At 40.4% G+C, this 20314-nt stretch overlaps 1 long non-coding RNA gene and 1 pseudogene across 1 annotated transcript; one reads left to right on the top strand and one right to left on the bottom strand.

Annotated features, from left to right (window-relative positions):
* LOC140001095 (kinesin-like protein KIF27) overlaps positions 1 to 18667 on the bottom strand; it is a 48924-nt pseudogene extending 30257 nt beyond the window's left edge.
* LOC140001096 (uncharacterized) lies at positions 6591 to 12042 on the top strand. The gene is made up of 2 exons (XR_011806243.1): positions 6591 to 6803; positions 9544 to 12042. It is a non-coding gene; the product is annotated as an uncharacterized lncRNA (long non-coding RNA).
* Positions 18668 to 20314: the final 1647 nt, after the last annotated feature.

Here is a 20314-nt window from a genome sequence, read left to right as displayed (position 1 = left end):
TTGGTAACAGAAACCAGTATGATTTTGAAGCAAATAAATCTATCCTGCAAAAGCACAATCAGTACACCTACGGCACTGAAAAATGTTTTTGTTGATTGATTTTGAGAACACATCGTTAGGCACTCACGTCAATTTCCATGTGTCTGAATCGGCAGACGTTCCTGAAACAACGACCCTCCTGCCACAGCTTGCAGACCGTCTCATTGCCCAGAGCAGCTTCGCAGTGGCGGTAGGCACATTTGTCTCCCTGGAACCAAAAGGAAACCAACGAGGAAAATAGAGTACAGCCTCAAAAATGGCCATGCTGCTGCCTAATGTTGCTACAACTGAATTCAGAATCTATCTGGTTCTCAAGTTAACCAAAGACCAGCGTGCTTCCTCCTCCTAATCTACTCCTTCCTGAAAAAAAATGGGAAAAAAAAAGCAAAGCAAAGGAAAGCCAGCCATACCTTGGTACAGGTAGAATAGAAATAGAAGTAGCAATCCTCTCCTTGTTTAGACATGCCGACGAGTTCTGCTAACAAGCTCGGCTTCTCTCCACAGGGCCTTCCTCTGCTCTTGGAGAGAGCTGTCTTCACCCTTGCTTGGGCTGAAAGTCTTCTACTGGCTTGTGAGCAGGGAAATCTTCTTTTGAAAAGTAACCCTAAAGAAAGTAACAAGTGAAAAATAATGAGGAACCAACATTTTTCCAGCTTTCTTCAGTTCATCAAATCAAGTTATCAGTCTCTCGAAGAGAGCAAAGCCTTGAAATCAGCTGCTACATGAACTAACTAAATATGAAAGTTCCGTAAAGCTGCCAGGAGCTTTGTCAGCAAGCGTTCTCTTCCACATCCTCAATAAGATGACTTGGAGCACATCTGGAAGCCTGAAAACGGAGTCACTCCTTAAAAAACCACCTGATCATACATGCAAGTCAATAATCAACTCTGGCTACAAATAACTTCTCTAGAACACAGTTAGGACGCATTAAACAGCACGTTCCAGGCACTGTGGGTCTTCCATTTCACCTACCTGGACAACCTCAGCAAAGTTATCGATCTTCAAAGACTTCCAGTTAACTTCTCCTGTAGGCCAAACCAAGACTGAATCCGTGAATTAAAAATAAAGGGGTAGGAAGAATTTTCCTCCTCACTTTGCCAAGGGAACCTCTCATCCACAATTCAAACATAGGATGTGCTTTTAAACAGCTTATAACTAATAGAGGAAGCAAGTCCATTTGAATGCTCTCTCAGACTGGAGACAGCCAGGGATAGTTAGCTCTTCAAAAAAATAAAAACCAAAAAACAAAACAAAACAAAAACAAAAAACCCAGCGCATTTAGAGATGAACTCATGATTCAAAGTGGCTGCAAAAATGAGGCTCCATCTTCCACAGCCGGACAATTTAACTTTTTTTTTTTTTTTTTTAATTTAAAATTCAGTATGTTCCAATCTCTGGTCTTCAAGATTTCTTCACCTATTAAGAAAACACAAAAACCTTTCCCCGTCTTTATTACCTGTACAGCAAAAAACATACCAGTGCATATAAATCCACAGATGTGCATACGCATACACACATCTGTGTTTATACACACACGAGGAGGGAGTGAGAGAAAGTTAGCGAGAGCGACAGTGAAAATCAGAATTTTTGCCTTTTCGACACAGAGAGCGCGTAAAAATTCTCTCATTTTGAGGGAACTAGAAAAAAATGGAGGCTCTACAAAAGATTTTGATGAGTATGCCTTCGAGGCCGATGCTTTGTAACATGAGTGATCTGGGGGCCAGCACACAAATATGCAGACGTATGTACATGCATACAGGATAAACAGATCTATACACACAAGCGTGCACAGTATATGTTGTATGATCTCCATAGCGAGAACAACTCGTAGCCCTGATCAGACACGTAGAGTTGCAATCAATTAACAGCAGGAAGACAGCAGATCAAGGGTACAGCAAGCTTTGAGAGGCAGGGGAATGCTCACTTTGCCAGTGGCATGACTGCATGATGCCAAGGATTTTGAATTAGTTGGATTTTTTGGAAGCAATTGGGTTTTTCTTTCTGCGCTGTAGCAAATACCACAGGTTTGCCACCACGTGCTGTTCCCTAATCCATATATCCATCCTCATCCATTGCTGCAGGATCATGAAAGGTTAGAGAAGACGACTTAGGTCCAATTTAACAGCCAATGATTTTTCGATGAGCAGAGCTGCAACAGATTTTATTTAGCCACAAGCATTTTTTTTTCTTTTTTCTGAGATGAAGTCAGAAATTTTATTATTTTTTTTAAAGACACTAAACACAAAACCTGCAACCAGACCAGATAAAGTTCAAATTAGAGTGATTCTGAAACCTTTCATTAAAACGCTGCACATTTCTGTGCAAATTATTTCTGACTCTTCTGGACAAAAGTGGATGAAATAGTTCTTACAAATTAATAATCAAAGGTTGAAACCTTTTACTCACACAAACACTAGTGAATTTTCCAGGAAATATTTTTTTGGCAGGGAATTTTCCCAAATCTAAAATAAAGAGAGGAAAAGTTGGCTTCTCATATTAGTTACTGCTTTTGACTGCTGGGCAAAGGGAATAAAAACAGTAGTTAAGTGCAAGCTTTCCTTCTCTTCTTTACTATGGATAGGAATCGTCACTTCGGACCTTTAGCACCTTCAGAAACACACCCAGTGCCATGCAGGTTCCTCTGCATCTACTTCTAACAGTTACTGGTGCTCCTTAGCATGGAAGTTTGACTCAAAACACTCTCCAGATTTAGCTCTTTTGACTGCCCAAGGAGCTCATCATTTTGCTTGTTGCCTTCCAGTTTCCTGAACAGACCGGGAACGCTGTTCAGAATCTGAATGGATCTGGTCTAAGGAATGGGAAGAAAGCAAAACCAAGCATACCTCGCAGCCCTAAATTCCAAAAAAGCAGTCTCATTTTAAAAAGGACCTCAAAAGCTTTTTTTTTTTTAAACTGACACCTGCTAACACGGCAATCCGGGCGCTAAACCAACTGAAGTTGCCCCTGAAAGCCTGAATAAAAATGAGTAACTCTGGTGCACTCAGCAGGTCTGTAATAGAAGTTGGTAAGATTTTTAGATTTCTTTTTTTTGCTCCAGGGTGCTGGTAAAATGTTTGCATTAAGAGATTTTGAACCTTTTGTACCAAAGAATTAGAGATGCGCTACAGTGCCAGTAGCTGGGGGTCTGGAAATACACACCAACAAGTGTCATAAGCTTTGCCTTTGCTGAAGGAAGATGAATAGTACCAAGAAAATCTGTCTAGTTTGTTTTACAGGCTTGTCTTTCTCAGTATGGAACAAACTGACCTCCCTGGTCTAACTTTGCAGTTGCCTATTCTGCCTTTGTCCTGGAGAGAAGAGCAAGAAAGGAACAAATCTATTTTTGCACTCCAAAAACGCATTAGAGGAGGATTATCACACCCACCTAAGGGTACTTCCTTGTTTGTTTATAAAGCACCAAGTATTTCTCTTGGACAGTCTCTGTAGCTGGTCTGTTTTGTGCCTTCCATTTATAATAAAGATATTAAGATGCTTACCCCTTGTTTTTTGTTTTTTGTTTTTGTTTTTGTTTTTTTTCTAACGAACAGTGGAAGTGGAGAGTCGGATGACAAGCAAGAACAAACACTAGAAACTCCTTGTTCTGCCCCTGCTTTTTAATCACCCAGCATCACCCCGGCTGCAAAACAGCCTCTGCTGATTTACCTGCTTGTTAAAGCACCCCACAGGCTGCAAGTGCGGTGTGCTAGGTGTCAAGTTCTATTTAACGGTGCACAGGTAACCATTCATCTTCCCACAGTCGAAGCACAGAACAGCCTCTTGCTAACAGAACTCATCCCTGCTGCTGCAAGAAACCTCATGGCCTGCAGGAAAACCTCAAGCTAAGAGTTCCAAAGCAAAAGCAGAAAACGCATGATTTGTACTCTTTATATTTGAGTGAATTCTAGCTGCTAAACGCTGCCTACATCTGAGGGCACGTTCTGAGGCTGGGGGGAAGGACACTCAACACCCACTGACAGCAGGAGTGCAAAGATGACAGCCAAGAAGGCAAAGGTTAGAGCTGAACGCTGCCTCAGCTTCCTCCAGCAGCCAGCTGGGGGTCACCTTTCACCACGCTCTCTGAGACTCTGAGCCCCGAGTTACCGCAGCCGCCAGGTACAGCTGCTCCTTGCTGGCCCAAACTATTGGAAGAGTCTTCAAACTTCAGGGACCTGTTTTATGACAGCCTCGAGATCCAATTAATCTGTTCCTGAAGGCGCTGATCGTCCTGGTGTTTCTGGAGCTGTCCAAGAACAATCCTGAACTGAGGCACTCGTCTGATCAGACAGTGCTTTGGCACAGATTTGTCTTTAGCTTGACACATCAAGGTAAAGAGGAATCGATTCTTGCAAGCAACCTCTCAAGCAGGGATTTAATAAGGTGAGCAAAACAACAGATCTGTTGTGCAGATCTGAGCACGTCCCTCTGCAGGGAATCACTTTTCAAGCCTAAGATGTTTCACCCATCTCCCTGCCCCAGAGCGACACAAGTAAAGCTCTTAAGCAATTGCTAACCTGTTCTCAGTGCTCACGAGTCCCAAATCACTCATTTTACAATCTATAAACCATGGCAGCTGGCACCTAGTTGGCACACGGTGACACTGCACACGTTGGCAGTGTCGTCAGGAGCTGCAAAGTCAGGGCTGAGGGGGTTAAGGGAAAACCACACATCAGTTTAGCAACTTGGCTCCCGTAGGATACTTCCTACGGCAGGAGTTTCAGCAAAGCCACTCAGAGGGACCTGCTGGCTAATTCAAACGGGACTTCTGCTGGAGCAGGCAGAAGGCAGCAGGAGATATCCAGTGGGCATCGCTGTCAGTCTGTGGCAGTTTGGGGTCCAGGTATCAGTGGTTAGGTGGGGTTTTCTCTGCTTCGCTTTCTCCAAAGCTGTGAAAAAATATTTCTTTTAAAGCACTGTACAGTCCCACGTTAAGGATGGAACCAGCTGCATCAACTTCCAGTACGACGGTGTTGGAAAAAGGTGCCTTTGATGGTCAGGAGCACAACAGCTCTGCTGATGTGTTATTTAAGTGTGTTCTTACATCTGAGTTTCCTCACAGCAGTATGTAGCTGAGGGGGTCCTACTTTCCTAGGGAAGATTTATGGTTTTTCTCCTACCAAGCACCAGCTCAGTATACAAAGCTCTGTTAATAACACCCAAGCATGTAGATGGAATGCAATTGTTTTCCTTACAACCCCCCAGTTATTTCCATGTCTGTTCTGGACCTTGGGATCTCTTTTGGGAGCTACATTACGCAGAGCAATACAATAAGGCTGAGATCACCGCTGCCTCAATGTAATGCAAAGGTGAAGGCCTTTATGACAGGCAGTTTGGAAATGAATGCAGCCCCATCTTGTCAGCATCAGAGCAGAGCCAGCTCCAGATGGCTCCAAAAAGGAGCTGCTGCTGGCCAGAGCCGAGGCAGGGAGTGCTGCTGGGTGGGCTTCGGGGGAGCAGATTTAAGGAAGGGGGGAAAATACTGCTGTGCAACAGCAGCTGGGAGAGAGGATTGTGAAAGCGTGAGAGAAGCAGCCCTGCAGCCCCCCAGGTGAGCGCCGCAGGAGGGCAGGAGGTGCTGCAGGCAGGCAGCAGCAGTTCCCCTGCGGGCTGTGCAGGGAGAGGCCCCTGGTGGAGCAGGCTGTCCCCCTGCAGCCCATGGGTCCCCCATGGAGCAGATCTCCACGCTGCAGCCCCCCCATGGGTGGAGGAGCCCCCGGTGGAGCAGGTGGCTGTGGCCTGGAGGAGGCTGCGGCCCATGGAGAGCCCCCGCAGGAGCAGGCCCCGGGCCGGAGCTGCAGCCCGTGGACAGGAGCCCACGTGGAGCAGGGGCAAAGAGGGACCGAGGAGTGGTGGAGATGAAGTGCTACAGACTGACCACAACCCCCAGTCCAGTCCCCCTGTTCCCCTGCGCTGCACGGGGGGAGGAGCTGGAAGAGCTCAGATGGGGGGAAGGAAGGTGTTTTTGGTTTCTTTCCTTTGGTTCTCACTTGTCTAGCCTGGTAGTAGTAGTAGTTAGGCAGGAAATCTTACTGTCTCCCTATGCTGAGTCTGCTTTGCCCATCACGATCCTTGTTGAGCGATCTCCCTGTCCTTGTCTCAACCCTTGAGCCCTTTGCCTCGTATTTTCTCTCCCTTTTCTTTGAGGAGGGGGAGGGAGAGAGTGGCCGTGATGGAGCTCGGCTGCCCACCCACCGAAAAGCACTGCAGCTGCAAAGTACTGGAAAAGTTTTCAGAAGCAACAAGGTGTTTAACAAGGAAATGTATAGTTTCCTTTTTCACGCTTCCTAAATAATTGGGCTTATTTCATATTCCCAACTCGGAGGAGGAGAATTGTTGATTTCACCTTCTTTTTTCTTCCTTGGAAATCAAAGGTGAACAGCTCTAAAAGGAAGGGGAACGTATCAGAAGCAAGCTTTTTTTGGCTTGTAATCCTTTCTTAAGGAAAAGATTTCTCACACACCTTCCCCAGATGTAGGGGGGCAGAGAATAATTTTGGAACTACTCCAATTAAAGTCAGCTTGGGGAGAGTGGGACTTCTCTACTTGTTTCAGAGACATTCGCATTAGCAAGAGAGAGTGTTGTGTTGCCGCTGCCAGGGGCCTACGGTGATGACTTCAGAAACAGAATTGAATGATGTCACTGTGACACCTTGGTAACAGCTGCCTCTGAGCAAGTTTAGCGAGGAGGGACAGAGAAGTGTGCTGGATGAAACCACGTGAGGACTTGTGGATCCCACGTTGAGGTGCATCGAGAGGGCCCACCCTTCTGTAAGTGTTTGGATGCTTCATTTTAGATTTCTGTAGTTTGTGTAAAGTCCTTTCACAAGCATGAAGTTTGGTACTTTGGCTCAGGGATGTAGCTGCACAGAGTGACAGGTGCACCATGTGGCTGAGGGCCTCTGCACGTTCTCTCTTTCCCACACACGATCAAGAAAGAAGGGTAGACAAATAAGAGTGTGCTGTGGTCCTGCCATAGACCTCAAGTACTACAGCATAAACAAGAGACTTAAAAGTAGCCCATCACATGAAACTTCAGGACAGCAATGCACTTCATCAGCTGGTCTGGCCTGTTGAGTGGAGTGTCTCAGGATGGAGTGTATGAAGATGCACTCCATCTGCTTTCAGATTAGCACTTGCAGTGAGCAAGCTGCCTGGCCTTAACATTTTTCATTTCATTTTTCACCCGACTTTTGCTGGTTCTTCTTGGTCTAGAAAAAAAAAAAAAAAAAAAAAAAAAAAGTGAACTCAGATCAAAATAGAAGGATTTCCTTTTCATTAATTCCATGTTCTTAACTTGACAGGTTTGGTTATTGACGTAGAAGGGACATATCTGGCCTGACTTGAGTTACTCATAATGTTTCACTTCATTGTAGATATGACTGGAAACCAGAGACAAGACTGGTAAAATCATTCCTAGAACTCTGTGTTGTTTTCCTTCAGGTACCTTGTCTCTCAAGTCGGTGAGGGCTGGGACAGAATGAGATTGGAAAAGTCAAGTGTAGTATTCATTGTTACAGAAGTAGTTGTCCTGTATCTTCTATGGCAAAAGAATTTTCCTGAATAAATATATAAATAAATAGATAAAATTCCCCTGGCAAAGATTGGAAGCTGACACTTACCTGAAAGTTACCAAAGCAACTTCCTCCCGGCAAGGTAACATAGCTCACAAATGGTGGGCCCAGGGAGCTCAGTGATTCATACACAATGATGCTTTCACTTGGGAATACGGCCTTCTGCTTCTGTTTGCTTTCCCAGAACTCCTGCAATATTGCTACGACATTCACTGTCAAAGACATAAAAATGCTGAATGTAGGATGCATACATGTCCTTGATCTTAGTGTTTTCTGTGTTACACAAGAAATGCAGACATATGAGCTTGATACATTTATTATTGATAATAAAATGTCTGTGATTATTTCTGCTGGTGTGAAAAATATGATTTTGTGGCAATTTTGGACTTTCTGGGATTGCAGGCTACTGTAGTACATAAATTGCAGGTCAGCAATATTGTACTATTAAGTCAATGTGTTGGAACTTTGATATCACAGCAGCCATTAAGCTGCTCACTTTCAAACATGAGAAAATGTTATACTCAGATTCCTCTTTTCCATTCTCAAAAAAAAAACAAAAACAAAAACAAAAACAAAAACACATGGTCATGCAAGGAAAGCAGCTGACTTTTAATGCAAAACTTTATGAAGTAGCTGGAAAAAAAGGTGTTGTATATTATGATGATAATAGTTGCAGGCTAATGTGAAAATAGAAATGTGAAAACCAGAAATCCAATTGACATCATGACTATTGAGCCAGTACTCCAAAGTTTTACGTTCTGTGTTGGGGTTTTCTCAACACTTTTCGGCTTGGACTCGAAAAGAATTTTAGTATAGTTTATCTAGACTCCTTTTACAGAGCCATGTGTAGCTTAGAGATAATTTTCTTTCTTTCTGGGCATCGTTCAGCAGGTGGTGAGCAATTGCATTGTGCATCACTTGTTTTGTACACATTAGTGGTATTAATACTCTTATCATCATTATTATTATTTTCCTTTTTTTTCTTCTTCTTTTTTTTTTTTTTTCCTCTCTCCAAATAAACTGTCTTTATCTCAACCTACAGGCTTTCTTTCCTTTTTTTTTTTTTTTCTTTTTCTTTTTCCTGATTCTCTCCCCCATCCCACAGAGGGAGGGAGGAGGGTAAGCAAATGGCTGCGTGGTGCTTAGCTGCCTAATAGGTTAAACCACAACACTATGCAAAAACAAACAAATGAACAAACAAACAAAAAAAAAAAACAGCTGTGTATGATGTTCATCATTTCTCACTTGAAAATTTAAATTCAGAAGGTAAGAAGTATGTTTCTTAATTTGGACCTTCCAGTGGAAGTATGGAAGCCCTAGGCAGCAGTATGGGTCCTTCAGAGTACTGATACTGGTTCAGTATCAAGTGTTAGTGCATACAGGAATCAGTGGCAGAGATAATTTTCCTCATACATGTATAATTTTCCTCTTTCTTCATCTCGTCTGACCTTGTTAGTAGTGGAATAATGTAGAAGTGATCCATTTTGAGACAGTGTCACCCTGGTGGTAGCTCACATGCAATCTATGGACAGGGCATTGCTCTGTTTGCTGCAGGGTGAGCAATGTGAGCTCCAATATTGTCACCGCCTGTTTCCTGACTTCTGGCAGCTGCACTGCTCTCACAGACAACAGCTTTTCTTGGCATTTAGCCATGACAAGGGCAGACACACAGAGTGTGGTCATCACCAGTTCCCTTTTTGCTGTGCTCAAGCCATGAGGAAGTGCGGGTGGCGTGGTCTGAGCTCTGGGGAGGCGAGGCAGGGTGTTTGGAGCACACTGCTGTCTGCCACTGGATGGTGTCACGGATGCAGCAGCAGTGTTGGCTCCTACCAGTTCTGGCATTTTGGGCATTTAAAGCTGCAGAACTCTCATGGCATTGGAATATTGCTTCACCGTAAAGAAGAAAGCTATCTGAATAAATTTTGTATTTGTAACAGGAAACACGTTGGGATAACCACTGTCTCAGTGCAGCTGTGAGAAAAAACTGAAATATTGAGGAACTCTTAACCACAGAAACTGACTTCTGCTTTTCTAAATGATGATGAATGTGGGAGAAAAACTGGTCTACTAGCCAGGGAAACTGCTACCGGTACGGACTCCAAATGGTAATCCACCTTCAGAAATTGGTCTCTGGCTGAATACCTCACTGATGTAAACATCTGAGTGTTTTTTTTTTTCTTCTTTTTTTTTTTTCTTTTTTATGAGACCTTCTGCTCCACAGAGCATGCACACATTGGGTAACAATCTAATTTTAAACCCATTAAGTGAAAACTGATATTTGAACATAAAATTCATGAATGTAAAATTTCCAAGTTTAAACATGACAATTCAGTAGGAGCTGTTGCTTCAGTGTGAGAATGGTATTGGTGACATTCAGTCCTTTACTGGTATTGAAATAGATAGCAACAGAAAGTATCAGCTTTAAGAATATCACTGATTTAGGATGTTTCCATAAAGTGCTTTGGTTTTTGAAACAACTGTTGTCCAAGAGTGCAGTCCTTAAAAACAATAATGCAAAGTCCACAGGAATAATGAATTTGGTGGTGTAGGTAACCCACAGTACTCTTTCTGGTCTCATCATTCAGCCTGTATGATACAACTTTTGGTAAAACAATAAATAAATAAATTTTAATAAAGCTTGATTTCTCCCACATCATGATGAGATCGATTATTCTGTAGGTAATAAACTGTTGAGTCTTCTAAGAAGATGTACAATGCAATTGGCAAAGCTGCACAGGGAAATCCCAAGCATGATCATTTTTTGTCCAGTCCAAGTCCCTAGATTTTAGTATCCTAAGCCCCTCATTGATGGAGGGGAAACTACCCATAAATATCATGCGTGCTTTTGCTTACCAAGAGGAAATTATACTGGTATAGTGGTCTATAAAAGAAACAGGTATTTAAACTGTTTAGTATCAATGATAGCAATAAGTGACCTAAATTGCTGTGTGTCTGATCCTTGCTTCTCTTCTGTTGTTAGTTTTACAGAAATTAAGAGTTCAGAGTGTAAAATTTCTGTTTTAATTTCCATTCTTGTTCATGAGTCCTTTCGATGGTAATTCAGCATTTAGACAGCCTGCATCTCTCACTTGGCTGAAAGTTTCCACTCTGAAAACTAATATTCAAAAGACTTTTTAGAGCTATAGAGAGGTATCTACTTTCACTGCAATACACCAACAGAAATATATTTCCCTTCTTTTCCTGAAATCCTGAAACATGCTTTAAGCTGTCTCAAATTTTACAGATAAAGCAATATTTTACCAGAGGACTAGTAAGCAGTGAGTAGCTGCTACAGATTAAACTAATACGTGTATGACTAACACAGAAACAGTAGCTGAGCAGCATCATTTTTATTCTGTTTAGAATTTCTGTCAAATGAAAGCTATGTGCCTATCCCACAGTGCAGCTGGATATCTCTGTAATTAAGTAATTAAAAGTGCCTGGGTTTGTACTGAATTGGATAAACATAAAACCTGGCTTAGCTGTGAGGATGGTAGCAGGAAATACTTGGTGGTATATATGTAGTGGCAGCATCAAATTATCACTGCAGTTTTTGCTGTGATTTTTTCAATCCTAGCCAAAACTAGCACCTCAAAACAGTGATGAACATGAAGATGCATCAGGTTAAACTACAGAATGCAGCCATGATATCAAAGCCTCAAACTTTTTTTTCCCCAAGAATTCTTTATGTTTTGATTTAATTAATTTTATTTTACTCAACTGTTTAGCTTGAATCAGTATGTTTATCATCATTAAATTAAAACAGCATATCAATTTCAAATATATAATTAAAACAATTTCAGCTAAACTTGTAAAAATTCGGTGTGTGTGAAAACAGTTCTCTACTAAAAAAAAAAAAAAAAGATTTTATTTATGCCTAACAGCCACTACAGCCACTATTATTTTTTTTTCCTTCATTATGTATCACATGGATTTGTAGTAGTTTAGGAAGATGTGAAAAATGTATACATATGATCAGATGCACAATCAAATATACTAAGTTACTATTCTAAGATAGTAACTAATGATTACTAATATGATGATTACTAATGTTGTATTAAGATCTCTCAATATTCATTTTTCCTGCAATCACATGCATTGTTTGCCTTCATTTCTAAACATTCCAGGCAGAATGTTGTTCAGTCTCTATGCTGTATATCGGTATTTGGAATCCAACTGGCTTAAGTCTAAAAATGCAGTATGGAAAACAATGAGAATTTTCAGAAGTACATAAATGAAACAACAAGATTCATGGTTTAATGCAGCAAAATACTGTAATTTACGTCTCATTTTGAAAGGACATTCTCATTGTAATTGACTTTCGTATTTTGAAAGATGCCTATGATGTGGTTGAGTTTTTAAGATAATGCTTATAGTATTTGTATGCAATGACAAACAATTTTCTTCAGGATTAAATCATCCATGCTTTAAAACAATTTATTTTGTACACTGTCAGTTGCTGAATTAGTTAACAGTATTGATTTTGTTGTAGGCAATGCCAAGACCCCATTCAGACAATATTTTATCCACTTTATACCTCAGATCTTTCTCAGTTAGAGTTTCATAGTAGTACGTGCATCACCAAGTTCAAGAGCAAGAATTCCATATACCCTCCTTTAGTACTCTCCCATCTGTGAATATTAATGGTTCCACAACAGTCTATTTGAAGCTGGCTGTAATGCCTAGTTACGAGGTGAGAAGATGATTTTTCTTCTCTACTTTGCTTTTTACTCAGCTGGAAAAGCCTCTTGCCCAGGGGCTGAGCATTGTACCAAATGAAGCTGTCCCCAAGTGCAAATCCTGGTAGAGTTCTTGAAGTTTTCCTATACTCTAAGGACTTTTTATTATTTATTTATTTATATATATATATATATTTGAATTTAGGACAGGCTGCGAGTTCTGTGGAACAACAAATATGTGGGTTATACAGCTGCATTTACCCTAAATGAACCCTGAGCTCTTTTGAGAGTTCAGAAATACAGTTTGATGTGAACTGTGTTTGAAAGAGGATTAAATGATAACACATTTATTATAACACAACATTGTTTTCCAGACAATTTCTCACCTTTCAGTAGCAACTGTCTTGCCTCTGCTCAAGGAAGTCTGTGAGTCAAATTAAATATCATTCTAAGTGGGAAACAGAACTCTCCAACTTGGATTATGTCAGTAAGTTTGCACTGCATTGATGCCAGAAAAAAAAATAGCTCCAGATTTCTGTGAATTACTGCTAAAAATACTGGCTAGGCATTCACCTCAACCAAGGCAAACAAACAATGCCATAAACAGGAGGCTGGCCAACTGGGAGGGGGGTGTTTTGGCCAAGACTGGAAGGGCAAATCGGAGTGGGAGCCAAGTGACTCTGCCACTGAAGTGGAATGGAGTCATATACTTGACAACGTCTCACTGCCGAGAGAGTGGAGTATAAAGAACACACACACAAGATAACCACCTACTTTGTCATTTTAAAACTTAAAACAGCTGTTTCTAAAAGTCCTTTTAACTGCCTTCGTGGATTTAATTTAATACGTGAATGCAGAAGAAAAATACAAGCTTTTTGAATGAAAGAAATATGTAATATGAAATCTATTAAAGAAGATTCTTCAGTGAGAGGCTAGTAAAGTTCCCTTACATGTCTTAAATCAAGCCATGGCACATAATCAGTAAAACTATATCGTTTAAACAAAGTTCATAAGTTACAAGTGCACCCTTCCCCAGCTGCAGCCTATTAAGGCTTGTAACTTAATGCATACATCTTAGGGAAGCTGTTAAATTGGGCTCAGGCTAGCAAAGAGATACTGTTTAAATCTCTAGAAAAAAAAAAAAAAAAGGCAGCAACTGGAGTGGGATCCAGCTGTTTTGAGGGAAGGTTTTATTGCTTCTCTTTTGATTTATTTTGCATATTTTTAAACATATAAATAATAGCTTTAGGAAAAAAAAGGTACAAATGTGAGTAGGCAATATCAATTAATTTTCCCATGATCTTACTATGCATTTATCATATATATTATGTTATGTATTAGCATGTTAGCAGTGATTTTGTTAGGATATTCTGGTCCATATGCTATACTATTCTGTTCTCCATGTATATGTACAAAAATAAAAAGCCCCATATCCTTACTAAACCTAATGAAATTAGGTATATTGTTAAATATATATAAAAACATTATCAAGTATCATGTACTGGGACACCAACAATATGCTGAGAGGACTTCAGGGGCATTTTTCCTTCTCCATGATGGATTTGGATGCTATATGAGTGAGCTGATCTAGCAGTGGACTACTAGGTGATTCTGTCTAAAACCCTTAAAAAGCACAAAAAGTAGCAAGATGTTGTTTCAGGAAAAGAAGATCTGATTGTGGGGTGAGATTCCACTTGTGAGAAGCAACATCTTTAATTGGCAATGGCTACCTTAAATCCAGCACTGACTGACAGTTCCTAGACTTCAAGGATTTGGAAAAAGAACAAAATAAAATTAAATAAATGAACTGGATGGCCTCCTCAAGAGCCATTCTGAACATGTTACCAAGTAAAGGAAGAAAGAAGAAGATGTTGGAGGCAAGCAGCTCAGAGAATGGTGTAGGCTTTGTGAACCATTGGTATGTTTGTAGTCACAGCAGATTTAGATGCAGCTAGGGAAAGGAAGGGTAGAGACTGGGAGGGTTTCACTGACACCACCGTTGGACTGAGGCAAAAAGTCAATCCCTGCAGCATTATGAATTGAGTAAGCAGGTTATCACTTGGAACAGAATGAGTAGACATACTAAAGTCAGGTGTTTTTAAGCTGATAGTCTGAAGACAACTGTTAATCATTGCCGAAGAGCTTGGCTTGGTCTACATTCTTATGTAGCATTACATGGGAAAATGATAAGAACCTTGGTATAATTTCAGCATCTGAATATAGCAATAAAGAATTATAAATTGGTCAATCTCCTGTGATAATCAGAAGTATAACTGATTCGCACAGGAATAGTATAGTAATAATAACATTAATCTAGAAAGGAAAAGACTGTTTGTTTGATAAAACTTTTAATCTTGTAATATTTCTCCAAGGCAACTGACTTACTCTGGCTATAGTGCACTTCAATTTAAAAGCTTGTATCAGAGAGCTAGTATGGTACCCACTGACAAATCTATTTCAATGTTAAATGAAGAAAAGTGAGCTGGGCTGATTCTACCAAAAATTATGGGCAGATCCCCATAAGTTAACATACTTTCTTATTAAAAACTCTACAGTCTAACCTGTCCATCTATTGCTGACCTGAAATCTTTGCTGGCAAAACGTGCAAAGGAAAATGTGCGATTTGTTGCTACCAGTAAAAAGAAATGGAGACACAGTGCTGTTCAGCTGATGTAAAATCACTTTGCTAAATGTTCACAAACCAACCAAGTAGCAATCCATCTAGGAACCATGAATTCAAGTCAGGGCTTAAAAAGACTTTCTGGAAGTACTTAGCTTTTTTCCAAGCTTTATCGTAACTCCTACCTGATACCATAATATTTTTTGATATGAAAACGAAGTTGTAATAAGGTCAGCATATGGATTAGACCAGTGCTGGGGTTAATTAGGTCTGCATGGTAGAAAGCATTATCTTTTTATCATGTTATCTGGGATGGAAGCTACATACAGCGCACAGTTCAGGGAAACACACACACCAAAAAGCAAACACAACTCTTGCAGTAGCATGGGTTGAGCACTGGGCTCCTTCTTCTTGCCTTCCTCCTCCATGTCTTTGCCTGTCCCATTCTTGCTGGAGCTGCCAGCCCCTCTGCAGCCCACTGTTCCCCGTCCCCCATCGGTGGGCTGGTGACAGGCCTGCACCACGGGGCCTTGCTCAGACCCCTGCTCTCTGCCAAAGATTGTTTACCACTATAAGGATAAAGCATTCTCATGGCAGGGAGGAACTTGTGAGAAACAAATTATCCCTGCTGTCTTGTTGCCAGGGCACCCAGCCATGATCTTGCATCTTTCCCAAATCCCATCATCTCTGCCTCTGCTGGGCAGATGCTAGCCCAGAAGGAGCACTGCTGCAGCAGGCACAGCACCACTCACTGTATTTGCTCCTGCAAGCTGCACCCAGGAGGGCAGGGACTTTTGAACATCTTGTCTCTCCCTGCTGCTGTTGAAGAAAGCCCTCTGTGAGACATTCCCAACAGAACAAAGTGTTGGGACAGTGCAAGCCAAGACCTCTAGGTTGGAATGGGAACAAAAAGTGTATGTGGTGCTGAGCAGTGATGAGCAGACTTGCTCTGACATCTTGCCCTAGCAAAACTCAGTCCTGTTGACATACTGAGTCACACCACATTGTGAAAAGGGTAGATGCTGCTGCAACAAAGTAGATCCTGAATGGACTTCATTCTTACTTTGTTCTTTCCAATAAGGTCTGAAAGTAATGCGTTTGTAAGAGATGTGGACGTGGTCCCATGGGGAAACATGAGACACTATGTTCTTTCTAGTCTAATACTTGCTTGCTGTATTTAAATCTGATTAAAAGTCAGAGATGGACACCACCTAGATCTAAAGATGACTTTTTGCTGAAGATAAAAAGAATGCATGTAAATTCTCATCTGACTTACAGACAAAGCACTATGAATGTCTGTCACCAGTCAGAATTAGTGGCACACACTCACAGCAACTTCAAGCCTGTATAGGTTAAATTTATATTAGAATGCCTTCAAAATTCTTTTCATACCTCAGAAAATCTAAAGTAGAAAAAAAAAAAAAAACAAAACTACACGAATCCACTCGCACTTTTGTTTCTATTTAATCATCTCTCCCTCCCTTAGATCTGTGGGTGGTTACAAATGCATTGTCCAAGCAGCTTGTACATACACTTTCAATAAAAGCCTTGTTAGTAGACCTGCAGGAACTGGTTACCAGTGGAAACTTATGAAAGGGAATGCCCCTCTCCTCGAGCCCACCCCCCACACTGCACCCCGATCAAATTCTTTGTTCCTGTGATGTGTGTACATTCACAGACTGCTCCACGAGGTCCCAAGACTGCAACAGTAATACAAACCTACCCAGCAGCATACAAACCTCCTGCAGGGTGGCCTGAGAAACAGATGTCAGACTCCTAAGCTCTGGGACAGATCCTTATGCTACATTCACACAAGAGTAGCATCCTTCTACAAGAGTAAATCCAACTTAGTCCCAGGGAACTACTGGGTCAGCCTCTGACTTTTCAGTGTGGCTATGAGCATAAGAATCTGGCAAGTGGAGTTGTTTAATGCAGATGTACATGGGTTTTTCCCCTAGGTCCATCACTAGCCATGTCTTTAAGTCTTTATTCCTTTTACAGCAAGTTTAGAAGGCAACAGTTGAGGTCATCAGTATGAGACTGATTTTATTAACTCTAACAGAGCTGTTGACAAAAGAATGAAGTGGAGATTAAATAAATGTCTCTGCAGTGTGCCTCAGGTCACACGGGAGATTACAATTAGAAGTGAATGTTAAATAAATAAATAAATAAAACTCCCTTCTAAAAATCTAACATTGTTCCAGCATTGTTTGCATGTTAAATGATTGACTAGGTGATTCAGACTGAAATGACACCCAGCAAAATATTAATTTTACAATCAAATTGTTTATGTAGGACCAGATTTGGGGGCATGACATCAAGAGATCTCATTCACCTGTGAAGAAAACTGAGAACAATGGAATTTAACTATTGTTTCATTTGATCTGTTGAAGAGGGTTTTTTCCATTGTATGAAATCTGTGGATGTATTTTCTAAGAAATTACTAATTAAATAGCACTTTGTTCCATGCATAGCCCCACTCAAATCATAAATTCAAATTTAAATACTCTTATTTCCGTGATGTGAGTTGCATTGAACTCTGTTTCAAGGGATGTATCAGGCCAGTTTATTATGTGCCATCTACTGAAAGGTACTTCAGAACATTTCACAAGGGATAGTTTGTAAAATGAGAGAGAAAGAGAGAATAAAGTGTTTTGGCCAGGTTTAAAAAGTGCATCCATAGTCAAGTCTGATATGGGGGGGGGGGGAGGGAAATCACATTCCATATACTTGCAGGAAAACATCTTATGTTTTAAGATTGCAATATTTGATATTTTGCAGTACTACAGTCAAGAAAGGTAATTTATAGGACAAACTAACCACAGAAAGAGAGTTGGCATAAAGTTTTCCAAAATTGTCAAGCAGTAAAGTTTTTACCATGTTATTAGAATGTAATTAAATATCCTAGGTAAAAGTTGTGAATCAGTTTTCTGAAATGCAAACTTAAAAAATAAGCAGCAACACTGCCTTCAAATAGGCAAGATAAAATAATGATAGTTTGTGGTATGCACACGAATACATGTACAAGCATGTTAATTACTTCTCTCTCTTAATTTGTTGGGTACAACAGACATTTGAATTAAATACACTCACTATCAGGGAAATAAAATCATTATCTTTGGTAATTACAGTCTTTAAAAACCAGGGCAGGGTCTCGATGAGGCAGAACTTGGGCAATTACAAGTTGCAGAGACTCCAAGGTTCTATCCATCTCTGCTCTGCTTTTCCAGAAAGCAGCCACAAGCTGCCCTCATGCCTGAGTCAGGCAAGTCCTGTACCAACTCTGGATTCCTGAGGAATCTCCCCACGTCTCCCAATCAGGCATTGCCTCAAACCCCACGACCCTCCGCAGGGTCCACCTCCCCGGACTGCTTATCTTTGCTGTATGCTGAGCTAATTAGCTGCAAAGGCAGGCTGACAGGCGCATTCCTACTCCTTCCTTCTGTTAAACACACCCACCTACAGGCCAGGGAGAGAAGCTAATCACCAGAAAGAAGTTTGTTTCATCGGTTTATTGGCGATGTGCTGAGGCAAAGACCTCTCTGGTTCATACCAAATGAATAAAGAGACTCTCTTGCTCACCCAAACCCTCAAATTATGGAAAAGATTGCAAATATAAGGAAATACTTATGTAAAGCTATACTAAACGTGATAGCCTGAAAGCAGCATGCAGGCTCTTGTTTGAAAACAACAAATTCGATAAAAAGTATGGTGTTTTTTTTTTTCTTCCTGTAACTATGTAACTGGAGAAGAAGGATATTAATGGCAAATAGAAAATTAATCCGATTAGCAAAATTAAACTTGTGATATATTAGGTTAACCCAATTTGAATCTGGTTTCCTGAAAAGCAGTTTCCTTACTCCCTATACAATAAATGTATTAAAATACCAGTGAATTAAACTTTTTACATCTAAAAGGACCTGTGGGATATGCAGAGGTCTGAAGAGGCACTCCAATCAAGGCAAACACAGATGCAGTGGCAAAAGCTTGAAGCACGAATGTAAATACATTGCTGTCACACACATTTGTGTAAGAGTCATAAACTGTACAAAATAGTTGCTTTGCTCAGCTTACTTTTATTTCAATTCCAGTAAAGTCTTCTTTTTGATTTGGAAAAAATCCCAAAGTAAGGATGTGTGTTCTTTAATTACTGTACAGTCTTTCCCAAAGAAAAATTTTTTTCTTTTTTTCTTTTTAAAGATGCAGCAGTGGAAAACTGCTGGGCAACCTTTTATCTCCATCACTTGCAAGTTTCAGTACATACTGTTTCATTTATAGAGTGTGCGTTGCACAAGGTGTATCTACTCTTTATCTTCATGTTTTGTTTACAAATTAATGAACTAACATTGTGTTTGTTTACTAAAACATTTAAAACCCATTTTGTTATTACCCGCACATTCCTTGCTAGGTGAATTCGCTAAGATAATCAATAATGCTATTGTCTTAACCTCTGCATTTTCCCAAGTTCACTCTAAGAGAACTCTAAACTTCATCCCATGTGTAAACTTTGTGGCGACCTTTGATGACTTCAGATATTTCAGGAATTCTGCTGCTTTGAAAAAAAAAAAAAAAAAAAAAGGCTTCATAAAGATATATTAAGCTGTAACTCCCTCACTTACTCTACTCTCTGAAAAGTCTCGTCTGGCAGAGTAAATGAAAATGATAACTTACAGCCATCCATTAGAATACCTTTAAAAGAGTTAATGGATGCTTTAAAGGAACGTTTTGAAAATAAACAGCATGGATTTCCATCATTCCATCCTTTCTATTCTCATGGAGCACAATAAAACGGGACAGGCTTTGTATATTTTTGGAACCCATTACCAAGACAGACTTCAGGTCATGCACCAGAAAGAACTCACCCACTGTGAAAAGCTCTAAATTAGAAGCCAAAAAGTGTGTGCACATCTTATGCAAAGAGCTTCAACTGAAATCTCATTAAGCAGTCACTGAAACAACCCCTTAACAGATAAGAGTGTAGAAACATAAAAGTATGTTTTTTCCCTTTACATTTAAAATGGAAATAAAATTAAATTCAATTAGGCTGCTTTTCTGCCCGTGCTAAAAAGAGCTATTTGCATCAGGAAACAGCCCTACATACCTTGATAACAATCACATTTAAGATTTAATTGGACTTCCTTACTTCTGTCACCAGACCTTCCTGCAGCTTTGATGCTAAAAGAAACACTTATCTATTACATCTCTGCTCCGGCCTGCCATGCTTTTAAGAATGTATACCGCTGCTAGCTAAGACTAGTTTTTTTATTGTAAAAGCAAAAAGACAGAAGTTGAAAACTTTCAAAGCAGAGCATGCTGCAAGACAGGACAGAGGCTGTAATTCTCAATAGACTAAAAGCTGATTTTCAGTTAGGGTAAAGTAGAATATAGATAGTATCAGGTGTGAGTAAA

This window comes from Anas platyrhynchos, chromosome 37, assembly GCF_047663525.1.
Source record: "Anas platyrhynchos isolate ZD024472 breed Pekin duck chromosome 37, IASCAAS_PekinDuck_T2T, whole genome shotgun sequence".
Lineage (NCBI taxonomy): Eukaryota > Metazoa > Chordata > Aves > Anseriformes > Anatidae > Anas > Anas platyrhynchos.
This window is presented reverse-complemented; position numbering and strand designations above follow the sequence as displayed.